This window comes from Antechinus flavipes, chromosome 6, assembly GCF_016432865.1.
Source record: "Antechinus flavipes isolate AdamAnt ecotype Samford, QLD, Australia chromosome 6, AdamAnt_v2, whole genome shotgun sequence".
Lineage (NCBI taxonomy): Eukaryota > Metazoa > Chordata > Mammalia > Dasyuromorphia > Dasyuridae > Antechinus > Antechinus flavipes.
The window spans coordinates 78,697,186-78,717,230 of NC_067403.1; positions in this window are offsets into that span (position 1 = coordinate 78,697,186).

Genomic DNA, 20,045 nt, shown 5'->3' on the forward strand with positions numbered 1-20,045 from the left:
CCAATATATGTTAAACATGTCAAAATATATGTTAAATCCAATATAGGTCTATATATTTAGACAATTATCTTGCTGCACAAGAAAAATCAGATCGAAAATGTAAGCAAACAACAACAAAAAGAGTGAAAATACTATGTTGTGAACCAAACTCAGTCCCCACAGTCATCTCTGTGGGTATAGATGGCTCTCATCATCACAAGATCATTGGAACTGGCCTGAATCATCTCATTGTTGGAAAAGAGTCCTGTCCATCAGAATTGATCATCTTATAATGTTGTTGTTGCCATGCACAATGATCTCCTGATTCTGCTCATTTCACTTAGTATCAATTCATGTAGGTTTCTCCAGGCCTTTCTGAAATCATCCTGCTGATCATTTTGATGCAATAGGAACTGTGTCCCCTGGATCTTTGTGGGGGTGGGAGGTGGACCTGATTTGAAACAACTCTAAATCTCAACCTCTTCCCCCTCCCTCCCTTTGGGAGCATCCCCACCCTCTTATTTCTAGGGGAAACTCCCATAATAATCTCCACCTACAATTCATTTGGAGATCTTGGCCTGGATCATAATTACCACTCATTATTGATTAGTCCCTCATGGAAACCTAAATATAATCAAGGTTGTAAAACTCAAACCTTCACTAATTCCTATCTGGAACTGGCCTGCTGGGAAGTTGCTTCTCAGTGTGAAAATAAACTCCTTTTTTTTTTTTTTAAAAAACCAAAAACCTCCCCTGGAGATCAGGACTGTATTTCACAAAAACCTGCCACACCGGCCTGGGGACCCCATCCTATTAGGGTATCTCTCATTCTTTCTCTCTCACCCCTCATTTCTACTCCTCAACAATTTCTTAGAAGCAATAACATTCCATTACGTTCATGTACCATAACTTTTTCTCCAGTCATTCTCCAACTGATGGACATCCATTCAGCTTCCAGTTTCTTGGTAGGCATCCATTCTTGCAAGAATGTAAAATAAATCTTTCCTGCATTTATTAGTGAGTCAGTGAAGTTCTTGCTAAGATATTTTGTTTCTTACAACTCTCTCTTCTGGGAGCAGTGGATAGAGCACTAATCTTGAAGTCAGAAGGACCTGAGCTCAAATCTGGCCCCAGACACTTAATATTTCCTAGCTGTGTGACGCTGGGCAAGTCACTTAACCTCAGTTGGCTCAACAAAAATAAAAAAACAAAACAAAACAACTATCTCTTCTGAGATGTACGTGTATGGATTTGGGGGTGGCTTTGAATTTGAGAGGACTAGAAATCCTGGGTCTTTTGAGTAAAATCAACTGGTGTAAAGGTAAGTTGATGACTACAGGCAAGAAGCATCCGGGTCTTTTTACCAGCAGATCTGGACCTAGAGTTATTTCCACAATGTAGAGCTGAATTATAAAATGTCATCTATAGTACTGCATTATGTTCTGATGTTTTCAATTGTCAGTGTCTCCGGGGTTTCTAACAATAATCTTAGGTTAAATTGCTGAGCAAGTGCTTTTTTGTTTATTTTTGTCACATGTGTGCTTGTGGATGTTCTTTGTTTAGCATTCCTTTTGTGTATAATAGGGAATAAATTATTCTCATATTTGATTTATATTGTACATTGACTGCCTTTTTAACCCACTCTTTTGGAGAAGCCCTAGGTGTGAGCTATAACCCAAACTCTTAAGGAAAATTTATGTGTGCAGGGAGAAGAGGGAGAGGATATGAAGGGGAGGACAAATGAGGTTGAAGTTCATGGGGAAAAAGAGCCTTATTTCTCTTAAAGGCCAGGCTCCACCAGGACTAAAATGTGTATGGATCCAAAATATGGGAGCCCTATACAGAAAAGGGAGCAGTTGGACAGTGCCCCTAGGCCCAGAGGCTGTTAGAATCAATAAAATTAAAAACAATCCTTCCCAACTCCCTCTCCCTCCCAGGAATCATGGAATCATGAAACATTGGAGCTGTCCGGGATCTTCAAACCACAGTCTAGTCTACCTCTTCAATGATGTGTGAAAAAATTAAGACCCAGAAAAGAGACTGAAATCAAGCCAGAGCCTGGCTGAAGCCCAAATCTTACAGCTCTTTCACCGCCTCTTGTATGACCACATCCATATGGAACACTTCACTCAGTGGTTCAGTCAGTCACCTAAGCTGGAAATCTCACGTGGTGCTGTGAAAAGAACACTGAATTTGGAGACAAGAAATCTGCTTTCCTTGTCTGGGTTCTGTATACAGTACTTTGTAAAGCTTAAAATATTATGTAAATGTGACTTATCACTAATATCAATTATTTCATTGATGTGGGTGCCCCTTGTGCTTACTAAGAAGTAGCGTAGAGAGACTTTAAAATGAACTCTTCTTGACTCCAAGCCCAGCACTAGACCTTTTGTATCTTGTAGCTTGAGGGGTGGGGGAAATAATCCTATATGGCTGCAGTTTTGCCACATGGAGTTAAAGCTCCATGGGTTAGTTGAGAGTTTTCATAAATAGCTGTGATCAAAATTATTCATCAGAGGATCTAGATTGAAAAGCCAGTTTTGAGGTGGGCAGCCTTGTGAGGATTTGCATTTTGGAGCCACTTAGGCTAGTCCTTGGATAGCAGACATAAGGTTGAAGCTTTCCAGTTTGATAGAAATTGCCTATGTTTTTGTTCTGACATACTCTTTGCAAACCCATGCTAAGTAGGATTTTAGTGAAAGAAGCAATACCTAGGAAGATTAATCTGGCAGTAGTTAACATGAGAAATGTCAAATGTGTGACTTAATGCAGCCCATGTATTTAAAAAATGTTACTGGGAAATATTTAGTGAAATAAATATATAATAGAATATTGATAATATTAATGTGTAGTTTTCTAAATCAGTTTGCAGCCAGCAGGGCCCTATTTCAGTTTGGTATCATTGGTTCACATGGTAGATAAAAAAAACTGAAGGGACTTGGATTGTTTTAGCATCTCAGACCTTATTGGAAATTGTTGTCGTATTCTAGGTATGAGATACTTCTAAGTCCGAAGTTATAAGTGCCTGTACTGGGAGGGAGGGGAAGGGGGTAGCAGTAGATGGAATGACATTGCACTATCTCTTCAAACTCTTAAGATTTATGTACAAAATTTGGCACAAGGAAATGGAAGGTTATGAATGAATGAGAGATAATAATAATGACACGTATGATGTAGAGCTTTCTGTTACTGATGTCCACTGCAACCCTTCCAAGCCTGTTCATCTTTTTATTCACATCTTCCCACATGTTTACTATAGGGAATTCAACCAATGTGCTGGAGGCTCTTCTTCAAGAACTTTTGACATTGTGTAGATACCGTGGAGCAATGGGGGATATTCTAACCCCATTTTTTTATGTTTAAATTTATATTTTTAAATTATTAGGTATTAATTCTTACCTCCTCCTCCATTGGAAAAAAGAAACATATAGTTAAAGAAAACAAATCCCCATATTGCCTACGTCTAAAAATGTGTCTTATTTTGCCAATTTAATCCATTCTTTCTCTTTCAGCAAATGGGTAGCGTTTTTCCTCATTCTTCCTCTCGAATCATGTTTGATCATTGTATTAATCAGAGTTTTTGTCTTTCAAAATGATTTGTTTTTATAAAGTCGTTATTATATAGATTTATTCTCCTGGTTCTTTTCACTTCATTCTACATTAGTTCATATAAATCTTGTCAGGTTTCTCTGAAACCTTTCTTCATCAATTCCTATAGCAGGATAATATTCCATATAGTTACATATCCTAGCTATTCAATCATTTCCTAATTGAGGGGCACCAACCTCTCTTAGTGTCCAGTTCTTTTCCACTACAAAAAGGGCTGCTATAAAAATTTTTGTTTTATAGGATATTTTGCTTTTTCTTTGATCTCTTTGGAGAATAATCTTTGTGATGTTATTTCTGGGTCAAAGGGTATGTACAGTGTAGTAATTTTATTTGGGCCACCTTATTTTCTAGTCATCTGTCTCTGGTGATACTTTGCTGCCATTTTAATCCATGGAAGCAATGATATCTACTTCAGATTTGTGTAGTATTTTAAAGATTACTATGTAATTTCTTCATAATTCTATGGGGTAGTTGGACTAATTTTCATTATTCCTATTTTAGAGAAGAGTAAGCTTATTATACAGAGTGATTAAGTGACTTGGCCATGGTCACACAGTCAGTGTCTGAGTCAGCGTTAGAACCAAAATCTTGACTCCATCTAAGTTGTCACAACTTGGACTCCTTGTAACATGTCAGGTTCCCTCTCTTGACTTTTGGAAGTATTGAAACAAGTAAGTGGAGTGCTGGGAATTCCCCTTTTCTTCTTCTTCTTCCAGATGGAACAATGGTGATCTAAGGGCATGCCTGCCTGAGGACTGCAAAAAGCACAGCTTCCTTCCACTTCAGACAGGGCGCTGGTGACAACCTTACATGATAAGTTGCTTAAGAGAGCAGACTGAGGAGCATTGGGAGTACAAGTTCCTGATGAACTGGGGAGCGTTTCCTTCATAAAAGGAACGGGATCTCAAGATTTATAGTTGTGTCTAAGCATGCAGCTAGTGCCGGATTTCCTTGGAGAATGAGAACAATGGCGAGCCAGCTCCTGGGGGCAACATTATATGTAGCTAGAGGCAGCTTAAGAATTCAAGGAAAACTGTCTCCCAGTATACAAGGTGAGCACGAGTAGGACTCTATTAGGAGTAGGAACCACTACAAAAGAATTCATACTCTCAAGACAAGAACAATTCTTGGTGACACCTGGTGGGAGCAATATGGAACTGCAGATGGAGGTCAACACCTGGAGATATCTCTTGGGCCAAGTTGTGTCCCCACTCCCCCAGTGGTGGGTTGTAGACAGCAGAATGTTCCTTAGGGCTGCATCCCAAATGAGCTGTGGGGCAACTACAGGGGAGGCAATCTGGGTTTGGGGGATAGAAAAGACCAGACATTTACACAGATTTTTAAGAGCGGGTTCCTTGGTGAGCTATGGAAAACTTAATTTGGAGTCAGATGGCCTAGTTTTGCCTTTTACTACCTTTGGGACTTGAGACATTGTCACTTAAATTTTCTTGTCCCCTGATTCTTTATCTTTAAACTAAGGGCAGGGGTGGCAAGGCTGAGGCTGGAAGAATGCTTGAGCTTGAGAGTTCTTGAGCTGTGTGTGTAATAGGCTTAAATGAGTTAGTTTGGTATCTACACAAAATCTGTACCAATATGGTATGCCCTAATAAAGGGGGAGTTGTGGGGCACCAGGACACCCAAGGAGGGGCACACTAACAGAGGCTGGAAATGGATCAGACCAGGAGGATTCTGGGATGATGGTAAATTCCAAACTCTCCAGATTTTCCCCCACAAATAGAACCAATTTGTGCCTCAAGGAGCATACAGACTGGTGAAAAATCAAGACTTGGAGCAGAACAAGGAGTCTTTCAGATAAATCTAGAGAAGAAAGATGCAGAGCTGGGGATCCCAGTGAAGGGCAAACACCTCTGGACTAGTTCCAAGGAAGGAACCCTAGTGCTAGCTGGAATTGTGTGATGCCTCAGCTGGAGCCACAGACTTTCACCTTCCAGACTATTTGTGGAGTCGGGGTCAAGAAGACTGTATTTCTTCTGTGCTGCTGAGATGTGGCTCTGGTGGGAAGGAACTAGCACATCTGTGAGTGTAGAAGAAGGGGCAAGGATGCTGTGGGCTGTGGGCATTTGTAAGTGGGGCTCTTGGCTTGGGGTTCCTGGTCAGACAGGAGAGCTGAGGTGAAGCCGGAAGCACCATCCCTCCACCCCAGGATTACAGTTGCTTGTACTAATACCTCTTATTAAAAAAAAAAAATGAACTGGCAAAGAAGAAACCATAGGAATATACTATGGGAACAGGGAAGACCAGGATTCATCTTCAGAGGAAGACACTGAAGTAAAAAAAACCTTCTATCTCAAAGAGTAAAATGAAATGGCTTCCTATCTAGAGAGAATTTATAGAAGAACTCAAAAAAATTTAAAAATCAAATAGAAACACTGAGGGAAAAACTAAAAAAAAAAAGAAATCCATCCAAGAAAAACAAGATTTTTATGAAAAAAGGTCAATTAACTAAAAAAGGAGATTCAGTCACAAGGATGAAAATAACTCTTTGAAAATTAGAATTGTGCAAGAGGAAGCCAGTGAAGCTATGAGAGACAAAGAAATAGCAAAATAGATTATAAAGAATGAGAAAATAAACACAATTTGAAACATAAAAAAATGACAGATCTGGAGAGCAGATCAAGAAAAGGAGAAGCAAAGGGTGAAGGAAGAGGACATGGGAAGGATCCTTGGGTAGGGGAAGATTAAATAATAAAGTTATGGAGCAGAATTTAATTAAAAAGTCATCAGGGATAAGAAAGTATGTGTGTGTGGGAAGGGGGAATATGTGTATATGTATGTCTATGCCTACATAAATAAACAAACAAATAAATGAATGAATGAATGAATGAATGAATCCTTAACTATAGCCTGCTTGGGAGTGGTGGGGGAAATGAAAGGAGGAAAAAAGAATAAAGTAAATAAGGTGTGTGTGCAGCAGAAAGTAAAGAAAAAATGGACACTCATGAATATAATTTCTTTTACTAGTATATATACTTTCTTGAACTCATAATTTATTGTTATATATTTTGAATCCTCCTTGATGTTCTGCTGGGCACATGACAATGTTCTCTTTTGTTTTGTATTCCTTTTCTGGTTTTCTTTTTTCTTATTCTGTTTTTTTAAATAAAATAAAATTTTAAAAAAGCAAAAAAAAATTAAATAAAAAGAATGTTAAAATTTGGATATGAAATTGAGAGGGAAATAAAATAAAATATAATTATATTAGTATAATATAAAATGTTAAAGACTGATATTTAAGTGACTTTTTCTATTTGATGAAGCATACTGTTACTGAATTGCTACCTAAACTTTGGATCCTTGCTCAGTCTTAACTGTGAAATGTTCTTTGTCCAACAATCTTAATAATTACAAATCTAAAATGACATATTTGAAAGATATACAAGAGCATGAGAAGACTGTCCATTTGGACATTTTTCTTTCTAAGCAGAAATGCTTAGGTTAAAATAATTGTAAGTTAATAAAGTGCTTCTGGCAGGCTTATGCCTAAAATAAAACAAAACAAAACAAAAAACCAAAATGCACAGACCAAAGTTTCTGAGTCAATAAAAAATAGGAATGGTATCTCAAGTGGCTGCTGAACTTCTGGCCTAGGCAAGAGAGGGATAGAACTAAATTAAGGATATTTATGTTTTGTGGACTTCTTTGGCAGTCTGGTGAAGACAATGGCTATCTCAGAATATATTTCTCAATGAACAAAATAAAATAAATAGGATTATAAAAGAAATTATAATGAAAAGCGGTTGTCAAAATATTTTTAAAAAAACAAGTTCATGGACCTTAGGTTAAGAACTCCTGGATCAAATGAGATCTCTTCCAGTTCTAAATCTTAGATTTTTAATCTTGTGAATTGTGAATTTACAAAGGGGTTTGGTATTATTATACTGGGTGGTGTTAAATTATGATATTCACAGATTTTCTCAGTAGGACCTAAAAGCCCAAGAAGTAAAAAAGATCCCTTAAAGTACACCCAAGGCCTTTCATTTTTTGAAAATCTCTATCACAAGAGTTGTGTAAGGATTCCTTTTATTATATCAATCTTCAGTGTAAAAACCTTTGATGTCTCCTGGTTTTCAAACACATCAAATCTCTCCCTGGTTGGCAAAGTCCTCCAGAATCTGGTTTCAACCTGCCCAGCTAGTTTTATCTTCCACTCTACCTCCAAACAAACTCCTCTGTGCAATACAATTAATCTCCTTAGCTTTCCCACAAACACACCTTTCTGCCTTTGGTCATATTGGGCACCCCTCCCTTTCACTTATCTAGGTCCCACATATACTTCAAGAGCTGGCTCTAGTCCCAACTTTTCCATCAGACTTCTGGAATTCTACATAATATATTATCTGTACTACACACTTTAACATTCAATTATAGCACTAAAATTTAGGAATGGCTGATTGTGGTTTTGTTTTATTAGTCTTGTTTCTTCACATTATTTCTTTGTATGCTCTTTCTCCTAGTCAAATTGGACTATTAGCTGATTCCCAACCTCAATATTCCATCTTCTGTCTTTATCTCAGAAACTACGGTCCCCTATGTCCTTAAGACATTTCCTCTTCTCTGCAGAGAATTAATAACTTTTTTCAGGCAATAGCTTGTACAAGAAGTTATTCCTCTTAGATTTTTCATGAACTATCTCTTCTGAAATTCTCTTATATATTCCTCTTCTCTTAGATTTTTCATGAACTATCTCTTCTGAAATTCTCTTATATATTAATATACATGCTATATATTTCTATACACTTGCATACTCATAAATATTATATCCAGCAGAATGTAAGCTCCTTGAGGGCAAGGACTAGTTTTGGTTTTTGGCTTTGTCTCCACAGTCCTTAGCTATATCTTGCCACTTGGACTCAGATGGAGCAAAGAGAGAGGCTGGTGACTTTGCACAGCTCTGCCTCACTTAAATCCAACTTATTGCCTGTGGTTAGTAGCAACTGCCATTTGGGATCCCAGTGGCCAGTTCCAGTTCCAGGCAATGCAGCTTCTTCTTTCCTTTCTTCCTTTCCTGCTTTCCTTCCCTCTTTCTCTCCTTCCCTTCTCCATAGAGAATCCATACCTTTACCTGTGGTTTCTCTGCCCAAAGAAATATTGATTTTGGTCACTGAAATCTTCTAAGATATTTTGAAGTTTACAGGCTAGGTTTCTTTTTTAAGAACCATGCCTTAATTTCAAACCACTCTGTCTCTTATTGACTGGCCAATAGTAGGTCCTAGCCCAAGTCTCACTTGGTCATCATTTGGATTCTGATGACCCAGAGTGAGTGCAAATAGCAATTGCTTTTGTTTTGGCCAGAAATCCTGAGATTTATGTAGTTATTGTCATCCTCATACCTCTAACCAATGCTGAACATATGAGAGGTTCCCAACCAATCTTTGTTTTGACTGAATCAGTGATTTGGGCCATATAAAGAGTTTGGGTTAATATAACATATACATTTTGAATGATTATTAATTTCTATAGTGTTCTCCTTATTAACTTCTCCCTCTTTCTTTCTGTCTTAAGAACTCTCTAAAATAATAATGTTTTTGTTCAACAAAAGAACAATTCCTTAGGAAGAAGTAGGTATGGAGGAACAAATGTAATGGGAAAAGCAGAAACATTCTCAAATGACAAAAACCACATAAGGGAGGACAGCAGGGAACATATGACAAGGGAACATATGATAAATGACATACAGTTTTGTATTTAGATAATGGAGGACATATTTATTTTGAAATTACTGGAATTTTTGAATCTTGACTGTCATAAGCATTTTCATATTGATGATCTCTGATTCATAATCTGTGTCTTAATTATTGGTGTGGAACTCTTGGTCTAATCCCATAGACATTTATTCAGTACCTGCATTATGTGAGGCATTCTTTCACATAGGCCTTATTTGACCATGGTTCTGTATTTGTTTCATTGTAAAGCATGCAGAGAGCCTAGTTAAGTAGTATATCCATGTCAAAAAGCAAGTTCTTAAGAATTTAGTTCTCTGAATGATATACCTTGGAAAGATTTTTGGTTACTCATGGATACTTCTGGAAATGGCAAGGACGTATCAACTTGTACATTATACTGACAGACCTTCAATTATTGAGGCAGAAACTGACTTCTTAGCTGCAGGCTCAAAGTATAATCTGTATGAACATTTATGTAGATTCACTCAATTAAACACTTTAAGGATCTCTCGGTATTCAAGGGGGCAAATTTATTTTTAGTTAATTTGATAATAGTGTGGAGACAAAGCCAAAAACCAAAACTAGTCCTTGACCTCAAGGAGCTTACATTCTGCTGGATATAATATTTATGAGTATGCAAGTGTATAGAAATATATAGCATGTATATTAATATATAAGAGAATTTTCAGTTTAACAATCCAGCATGCATAATAAGGTATTTGAGTGTGCTGAGAGGCAACCTTGGGGTAGTGGAGGAAAAATTGGCTTCAAATTCTAAAGACCTGTGTTCCAGTCACATTTCTGACATCAAATGACTGTGTGACTCTAGCCAACCTCTCTATAGAACACTACAATTATAAAATACATTGAAGGTGCCAACTTAAATTAGTAGGCAAGTTTCTTCATTTAGAAGTACTATAAAATATCAATTAGGTACTGGGAATATAAAGACAAAAAAAAAACTGTCCCAAATCTCTAAGATCTTAAGTTGTAGTAGGAGAGAGGGATAATATGTTTATAAAGAAGTAAATGTATAACATGGATAAAGTACTAGGGATTTTTTTTTTTTTGGTGGGGGAATGGAGGAATCAGTAAAGACATCTTGCAGAAGATGGCCCCAGTGCTGATTTTTGAAGAGAACCTGTGGTTCCAAGAGTTGGAGTTGGAGAGCAGTCAGGTTCAGAAAATCGGCTGACAAAGGCATGCAGGCAGGGAGATAGAAAGTTCCAGTATAGGAAAGAGCATTATGGTTAGCATTTCAAAATTATTTTTCTTTCTCAGAGTAGAATCACAATGCCCTTTCACATAATAGGTATTTAATAAAGATTTAAAAAAATTGACCCCTGATACCTTTAAATCATTACAGTTTGATCCACATTTATATGCCTCAACTCAAGAAGGAGCTGTGATTTCTTTAGTGGGGAACTCCCTCTGAAACTCAGAGAGATGTTAAATAACTTGCTAGAGTGGATGCTGAGCTGGTGGGAATAGAACCCAAATCTTTGTGTTTGACAGTTATTCTATTCACTGTTCTTTATTGCCTCTCACTGGGAGTGAGCCATATCCTAGGGAGATGAACCAGTGCTATAGACACATGAAGTAAAAAAGGAAGCAAGAAGTTGGTGTAATTATAAAAAGAAGGAAGGAAACAAGCTTCAAGTGCCTACTACGTACCAGGTGCCATGTTAAGTAATTTACAAAGATTATCTCACTTGAGCTTCACAACATCCCTGGGAAGTAGATGCTATTAGTATTTGAGGAAACTGGGGCAAGCAGACATTAAGATTAATGCCCAAGGCATCTGAAGTCATATTTCAACTCAGGTCTATAACACCTGTCTACCTCATCTACCTAGATGCAGTAACCAATCTTGACCCAGAAAAGGAGATGAGGAAATTAACTTCTTTCCTTTTCTTGGGGAGGTGAGGGACTAGGAGTGAGGAACATTGCATCTGCTGTCAGACAGGATCACAGTGTTGGTTTTGCTTGTTTTGGATTTTTTCTTTGTCACACAGGAAGGGATGATTAAGAATGGGAATGGGACAGGAATCTCTCTGGAGATGAACTTTGATGTAACTTTGGTAACCTTTTTAAAAAAGGCTTGAAAAAATATGGAGAAATAGAAATGTCAATGAGACAGATAAGATATGAGTAGAAATTGAGATCTTATACCAAACTCCTGTCTGTGTGGCTTCTTTTACATTATATACAGATAATTTTAAGAGCCTTTATTAATTTGGATTTATATATACCTCATTGTTTTCTCTATTCTCACTCTACTATCATTAAGCTGATCTTTCTCCATCTCTCTGAGGTCCCTCCCGAGGACTGACCCTGAGAATATCAGGGTCCGGCATCTGTGGGGACTCTAGAGAAGACATAAATACATGCATATCAGCAGTGTGCTCTCTACACCCAAAGGGCTCCAGAGACTGGAATGTCTTGCATATTCATGTGTAATTAGCATATCCAAGAAGCTGTATGGCTTCCCAAATATACTAATCACCTAGATTGTGGGGAGGGGGCTGGTTCTCATTCCCCAAGCACGATCAAGCCACATAATGAGCATTGCTGGTCTGCAGGATGCTTGAGAGACAGTATTCTGAGGGTGAGCCAATAGCATCATCTTCACACGTGAAGGACCATGACTCAGGGATACATATATTCTGGCCAGATAAAGCCCCCTGCCACTAGGGGGTGAGAGAATCCTGTGCATAGGAGCCTATGGACTGGATTCTACCCAGAGATGGAAATCTCCCAAGTCCGTCAGTGCCCCATCTGGCCAATCGTGATCCTTCCAGAATTTCACAGCACTCGGGAGGACTGTTGGGGGTATAATCTACCTGGCTTTCTATGGCCTTTTTTCCCCCACCCCTTCCTATAAATAATCCCTCGGCCTCCTTCTGTTGGGTCTGATATTTGGGAGCACGTTGTTTTCCCAGTATGGGAACGTTTCCCCATCTCTCCTGTTTGTCCTTAGCAAGTCAGGTGCTTTCACGCCTCCTTTAGTAGGAATAGTTTGTTAGCTCCCTCCCGCCAGCCAAATCCATCCGTGGACTGTCAGAACTTTCACTGACAGACAGCTCTAGCTGAGACTTCTATTTTGGTCCTGCCAAAAAGGTGACTTCTGTCACTGTGGAGATGCAGAATTTTTTATTGTAGAGAACACAAACCATGTAGAAGACTTGTTTCAGATGAAAACAAGATTTTCTAAGAGAGGGCTTCTCAGTTCTGCATTTTCTACACATAATACATATGTTACAAATAATTTTAGAGCTGGTAAAAGAGAAAAAAGACAGCATGGCAAATTGTAGAGTGTTTGTCTGTGATTCAGGGAGAAATAGGTTCAAATTCCACCTCTAACATTTATGAGTTGTGTGACTAGCTAAGGCATGTATCCTCTCTGGCTTTCAGGCAGCCTTCTTAGGGGGCTTTCTTAGCCGTTGATGGCTGGATTGGTGAAGGGAGTTTATATACCGGAGGGGGTTCCCCATGATGATGAAATCATAGACCTTTTGAGCTTTAATTTAAAAAAGACATTTGCCAGGGGAGAATTTTTGAGCTCTCCTTTACAAGTAGCATCAGCTAAGAAATATGCTTTTAATAGCAGGCATAGGTTGCCCATCATTCTTCATTTCACCTATGAATTAGAATTCAAATATCCAGCTGCTTATGGGAATCAGTGAATTCTAAACTAACATCAACTTATCCAAAATTAATAACATCTTTAGGTATATATAAGCCTGCCTGGCAGTAAGTGACTATTTTCTCTTTAAATTCCTCACACTATAGTGTGGGTACATAAGGGAAAAAAAACTGATATTGAGAGGAAAGCATTAGAAAACTAAAAAGTTTTTTTTATAAATAGTCTGAATATTTGAGTAATGCAATAGGTAGAAGGTGCTGGACTTAGACTCAGTAATATTTGAGTTCAAATCTGGCCTCAGATACTTACCTAGTTATGTGACCTTGGGCAAGTGATTTAAACCCTGTTACCCTCAGTTTCCCTATCTGTAAAATGAAGTGGATAAGGAAATGGCAAACACTGTAGTACCTTTGCCAAAAAAACCCAAACAGGGTCATGAAGAAAATGACTAAACAAAACCACATATATGTTTTAATTCCTTAGTAGACTGTAAGTTCCATAAGGATGGAGACTTTATTTTACTTAAACTTTGCAACTCCCTCAGCATCTAGCAGGGTGCTGTTTATCAAATACATCAAGCATAGCATATGTCTATCAAGTTGATTTGGAATGATGCAATTTTGTTGGAATTACATAAACACTCAAGCTTCTTTTTTAAAAACAGAAACAAATTAAAACTGCAAATTTAAAATACCACAAGTTTAGCTTTCTCTAACCTGGTCATTTACATTCATTTATTTAGCAATCATTTCTTAAGTTCCTTGTAACATCATTCCGCATTTTCCCAGAATCTGGGGTGCTTAAGCAGTCCTTCCCCTTCTGCCTGTGTAGCGCTTCTAAAATGCAATGGACTCCAGTTTCCCTGATTTAGCTTCTCTCTCCTGCCCACCACATTCTGGGATCCAGACTCCTCTAACTTTTTGAGACAAGGATTAGCTTTCCCTAAGAGGAGACAAGATTGTTTTCTAGCACCTGATCGCCCCTGTCTTCCCTAACGTAGTTCACTGTTCAAATAAGAGCATAGAAAGTCCCAGCCAGGTAGAAACTGAGCCTTTTCAACTTGTTGAGTTTCTAACACTCACTAAAATCACCATGTCTCTAGCTTGTCCTAATAGCTAGATTCATTTCCAGATGGAGGTGAGTGAGGAGGTTGAGTCTAGTGCCATTGTATACTCATGACATATCCTTAACGGGTTAGGGCAAAGTTAGATTTCCTTTTGTTAGCTGGCTCATAAGCTCCTTATTTCATTCTAATGTCTAACCTGGTTTCATTCTAACATCTAACCTAATGTAAGAACTAAGAGAGAGCTGGTACGAGATCTTACATATCTGCTATGCACAAAGCACTGTTAGGGATAGAAAAGTGTATATTTGTTACCTGTTCCCAAGGAACATGCAATTGAACTGGAAGCTTATAAGCCTCTCAGGTATTTGCTAATAAATATAATACAATTTGGGTTATAATTTGACTTTAATAAATATATAACAAGTATAGAGTATTCCCAGATCAAATTAGAACTCCATTTCTAAGCTAGAGAAACCAAGATTTCATGAAGGAGATGACATGGCTTTGATGAGGGGCTCGACTCCAAAGCTTTTTGATATATCTCTGAGGCTTCAAAGGCTTCAAATTTTAGCCTTTGCTCAACCAATTTTTGCCCCTTTTTGTAAGTTTAGAAGGGTTATTGAAAGACAGCAGAATGTAGTGAATGGATTATCTGTTGAGAACTGAAAAAGGACTTGGATTCTATATCTACTTCTGTTGTGGTGCTTGTTTCGTTGTAGGAAACTCACTGTGACCCCATTTTGGTGTTCTCTTGGCAAAGATACTGAAATGGCTTGCCATTCTTTGGCTTATTTTATGAAGCATTTACCGAGGCCAACAGGTGACTTGTTCAGGGTTACACAGCCAGTGAGTATCTCAGGCTGGATTTGAACTTATGTTTTCCTGATTCTGGGTCCATTTGTACACCCTAGCCACTGAGACCCTCAGTAAGTCATTTTGTCCTAATTTCATCATCTCTATAAGGAGAGGATTGGACCAGAATAACTCTTAAGAATCCTTTTAGCTTTGTTGTTTAAGATTTTCTGAATCTATCTAATAGTCTACACCTTAATAAAAAACAAAATGCCTTTGAATACATTAAAAAGCATTTATTAAGTACTTACTAGTACTTATACAATACACTGTGCTAATCACTGGGGAATACAAATTAAAAACAAAACCAGCTTCCTGTCCTAAAGAGTTTACATTCTGGGAGGGAGGCCCCTCACAGCTAGGATGATCAGGAAAGGTTTCACATAAGAGGTTGTGTTTGAGCTGTGACTTGAAATTGAAAGAAATTAAAGGTTTAAAAAGGCAGAGATGAAAAGAGCTGTTTGTGAGACAGCAAATAGTCCAATATGATTGAATTGCAGAATGCATGGTGGGGAATAATGTGTAAGAAGATTAGAAAGGCCAGAAGGGTCAGATTGTGAAGAAATGCCATTCAGAACAGTTCTTTTTTGATCCTAGAGGTAGTAGGGAGCCACTGGAGTTTATTGAGTGAGAGTACCACAATTGTGCTTTAGAAAAATCACTGTGGTGACTGTGAGGATGAGATGTTAGAGAAAGGAGAGGTTAAAGAACAATTTAGAGGCCTCTGCTGTAGTTCAAACAAAAGACTGTGGGAGCATAGATGAAGTCTATTTCTAGATGTGTTAGTTTTCTGATGTTCAATGACCACAGATAACAGATTTAATCTCATTTATCTCCTGAATGAATGTTATTACTCACCAATAGGACAAGGCAAGAGAATGCAATACACTTTCTCTCTCTCTGTCTCTATCTCTGTGTCTCTGTCTCTATGTTTCTTGTCTCTATATCTCTTTCTCTCTGCTTTTCTCTCTCTCTTCTCCCTCCCTCCCTCCATTCCTTCCTCTCTCCATTCCTCCCTCCTTCTTACCTCCCTCCCTCCTTCTCTCTCTCTCTCTGTCTCTTTTTCTTTTTTCTCTTCTTGCCTCCCTCCTTCCCTCCCTTTCTCTCTTCCTTCTCTCTCTCCCCCTCTCTTTCTCTCTCTTTCCTTCTCTCTCTCTTTTCCTCTTTCTCTCTAATGTCTCTCTGTCTGTCTGTCTCTCTCCTCTCTCTGTTCCTCTCTCTGTCTGTCTGTCTCTCCTTGTGTCTCTCTCTTCTCTCTGTTTCTCTGTCTCTCTTTGTCTATTCTCTGTCTGTCTCTCCTCTCTGTCTCTGTCTCCCTTCCTCCTTCCCTCCTCTTTTTCTGTCTTTGTGTCTGTCTTTATTTCCCGCCCTCTTCCCTCCATCCCTGTCTCTCTTTAGATAAACACTAACAAAGGTAACAATTGCCCTCTTCAGAAGATTGCTTTAAAGTAAAGGAATCCATAACTTTTTCTCTTTGCATTGGAAGGCAAAAGAATACTTGTACCATGTATTTGCAGAGATGAACTACTGCCTAGGGAGCAGCCAGATATGGCCCTGATGCTATCAACCTTACATGGCCCACAAGTTGTAATATCTTTTCAGGCTATGAAAGGCCTCCAGGGACAGCTTGCTATTTGTCTGGACTTCTTCTTACTTAGGAATCTTACTGATCCCTGAGAGGACACAGGAATTCTCAATTGTGAAATCCTCTATATCTTACCATTTACTTGAAAGATCCTTCTGAATTTCAAATTGGGGGTAGAGCTCTCTCTCTACAATCTGATTTCCTATAAGCTACGTTTAGCATGTTCTTTGATCCCTTTCCCATACTGGGGAATTTCTTCCCCCTCCCTTTCCTCTTTGCTTCTCCCACATTATATATTTTGGAGTAAGGGTATCTGAATTTCAAGGTTTGCCGTACAATGTGGAAACACAAATGCATATGCACACAATTTGTAAGCAGAAAATATTTCAGCTTTAGACACAAGAAGCGATTAGAACTTGTAAGGGTTAAATATCTGTGATTTTTATGTTGATATGATTTCATTGTTCTAAAATCTATTTTGTTTCCCTCCATGAAGTCGAAAAATATCCTTCGTGATACATAAATTTTTTGTGCAAGACCTGAGATTTCTAAGATTCCAATTTACTTTGCTTTTTTAAAGTATTTTTTTTCTCCCTCCCACTTTGCCATCTTAATTGAAAAAAAAAATCCTTGTAACAAATGTGATGGCTAAGTGAAAAGGGTTCCTGCATTGAACATGTCCAAAACAGTCTTATTCTATACCTGCTTTCAGGAGGTGGGTGGTAGCCTGCTTAATCACTGATCCTCTTGAATTATAGTTGGTCATTGCATTGATCAGAGTTGTTAAATTTTTCAAAGTTGTTTGTCTTCAGGGTTGTTGTTATTATACAAATCGAACTCTGGGTTTTGCTCACTTCATTCTCCTTCAGTTCATCAAGGCTTTGGTTTCTTTGAGGCCATTGCTATTGTTACTTTCATATATTCTAATTTGTTTAGTCATTTTCCAGTCTATGAGCCCCTCAAGTTATTTTGTATTTTCTTTGGATATATTTTGTATTCCTTACCCACATACACATTTTGTGTTTGTGTATTTATAGATGCAAACCTATTTACACTAGAATGTAAACTTGTTTATTTTTGGCTGTTTATTTTTGGTTTTATATTTTCAAGCACCTGCTAGCACAGTAGCTGGCACAAAATAGATGCTTAATAAAGTCTTGTGGGATTTAATTGGTGATTTGTTCCTTGATGTTTCTTAGGAAGGAGTAAAATATCTACTTGTTTGGTATAAAAGAAAACCAGAAGAAACCTTCTTTTACTGGGCCTGCCAAGTTATCAGGGTCACTCTCTTTACTTATCTGAATCTTATTATCTCAGAATCTGGACTGTCCTGGAACTGAGAAAGGCTGGGATGCACAGATCAATAAAAACCAAGTTTGTTTTGGTAGTACCCTCTCCGAGACTTGCCAGATTCAGGGTATAGATATTGAGAGAAAACTTAATGCCCATGAAGAGAAGGGGGACGGAATTAAAACAGAGCTGTTTAATTCAGACGCATTGGCAATCAAATGATACAACTACAGAGAGAAATGAAAAGGAGAGTAAGAGGAGGAAAAATGCCCAACCATCCTTGAATACTAATAAGGGAGGAATAGACCAGCTCAGACATAATTCATGTCTCCTAGGAGTCTGACTCCAGATCCTAATTCACCAATAAGAGTTGATGACTTGGCCCACTAGTGACTTTTGAGTTGATGTTGTTTAGATCAGTTTTGCTGGGAACAAACACATTCACTTCTCCCTTATACGGTAGAAATAATAAGACAGTGAGACTGGATGTCATGTTATTAATAAAACCCAAGAAAACAAAATTGTAAACTATACTATGCTGGCTTACAATGGGGATCTATCCTATTTAGAATTCTGGCTTAGGCTATTTTAGTTGCATTTCTGGACAGTTTCCAACTATGTTATCTTTTTTTAACCAGAACTTCACCCAGTTTTCCAGGTGTAGACACGCCATAGGCATCCTGAGGTTGGATCAAGTTTCCTACTTTCTTTATAGCATCCTTTCTATAGCTGCCTGATATGGTGATGTTTTTATGGCCATTGTTTCATGGGGCCAGATTTTCATTTAGTTAACAACATATTAAACTTTGAGCAAACATTTATTAAATACCTTGGGTACAGAGCATTGGACTAAGTGCTAGAGAAGATATAAATTTTAAATTAAATAAAATTGAGCTCCTGCTCTTATAGAGAGGTTTTCAAATATGGCGTCAGTAATTTGGGGGTAGACATTTCCACTTATATCAAATATCACAGAAGAGCTCACAGAAGTGGGCAAGCAGGGGGCATTAGTTAAGATAACATAAATAACATAAATGAGTTGCTTTTTGCAAGGATGTATTGAAAGGAGTACCCATCTTCATGCAATCATAGATCTGTGGAGGTACAGAGGAAAAAAAAACAGTTCATGGTTCCCCTGAAATCTATCAATGGGTTAAAACCTGATCCAGAAGATCTAAGAAGATAGAATACCCCAAGAACAAAGTGGATTCATGGAAATTTTGAGGAAAAATAGAAGGCAGCCTATTTTTAAATGGAAAATTGCCAAACATAACAGATGTGTTTGATATGTGGTTTAATATTTATTGTTAAATATTCTCCTAGGACTTTTATAAGTGATTCCAGAATTATGGGAACTATAGTCTATTGTTACCATAAATGCATTATGTTATACTTGTAGGTATGAACACATGTAAAATAAATGCAAGGTCAGAGGTCACCAAAATGTCCCTATTAGTACAAATATGTTGTTTTTGAAATATTGATTTCACAAGAAATATGTGGCTGAAGGTAAAGGTACTTCAGGATGATGCTATACACAAATTTGTTGGAAGGATGAGGATTGTTTAGCCTGGAGAAGGGAAACTCTTTGGGAGAGAAGACATGATAGCTGTCTCCATTTTTTAAAGGGCTATATTGGGAGCAAAAGAAGAATCAAAGGAGGCATAAAAGCTTTGCTTGAGGTAATATAAATAGGACAGTGATTACTGATGAGTGAGAAAAGGCAAAGCTGCTTAAATTTTATTTTCATTCTGATTTCTCTGCAAAGAAGAAAACATTGGAAAAAGAATAAAAATTTCTGACAATGAATTGATGCCCAAGATAAGTAAGGAAGCAATGAGAGAATAACTAGCTGCTCTAGAAAAATTGAGGTTGCCCAGCCCAAATGAATTATATCCTTGATCCTTAAAAGAACTGGAAAGTGTGATTGCTTAGATAATAGGTGATATAGATTTGAAGGATCATGGAAAATGGGAGGAATATCACATGGTTGGAAAAGGACAAGTGTTGTCCCAGTTTTCAAAAAAGAGGAGAGAAAAAGACTCTACAAAGTATATTCCAGTTAGCTTGACTTCAATTCTCAGGAAAATTCTAGAATAGATCATTAATAGATCAAACTGATTGGCAAAAATATACAACAGGAAGCAGTAATTACAAAGAGCCAGCATAGCTTTATCAGGACATGTCATGACAGACTCAGCTCATTCCTTTTTTTTTTTTTTTAATTACTAAACTAATTGATGAAAGTGAATGCTATGGGTATAACTTGCCTGGATTTCAGCAAAGTTTTTTTTTTAAAAGCTTTTTATTTTCAAAACATATACACAGACAATT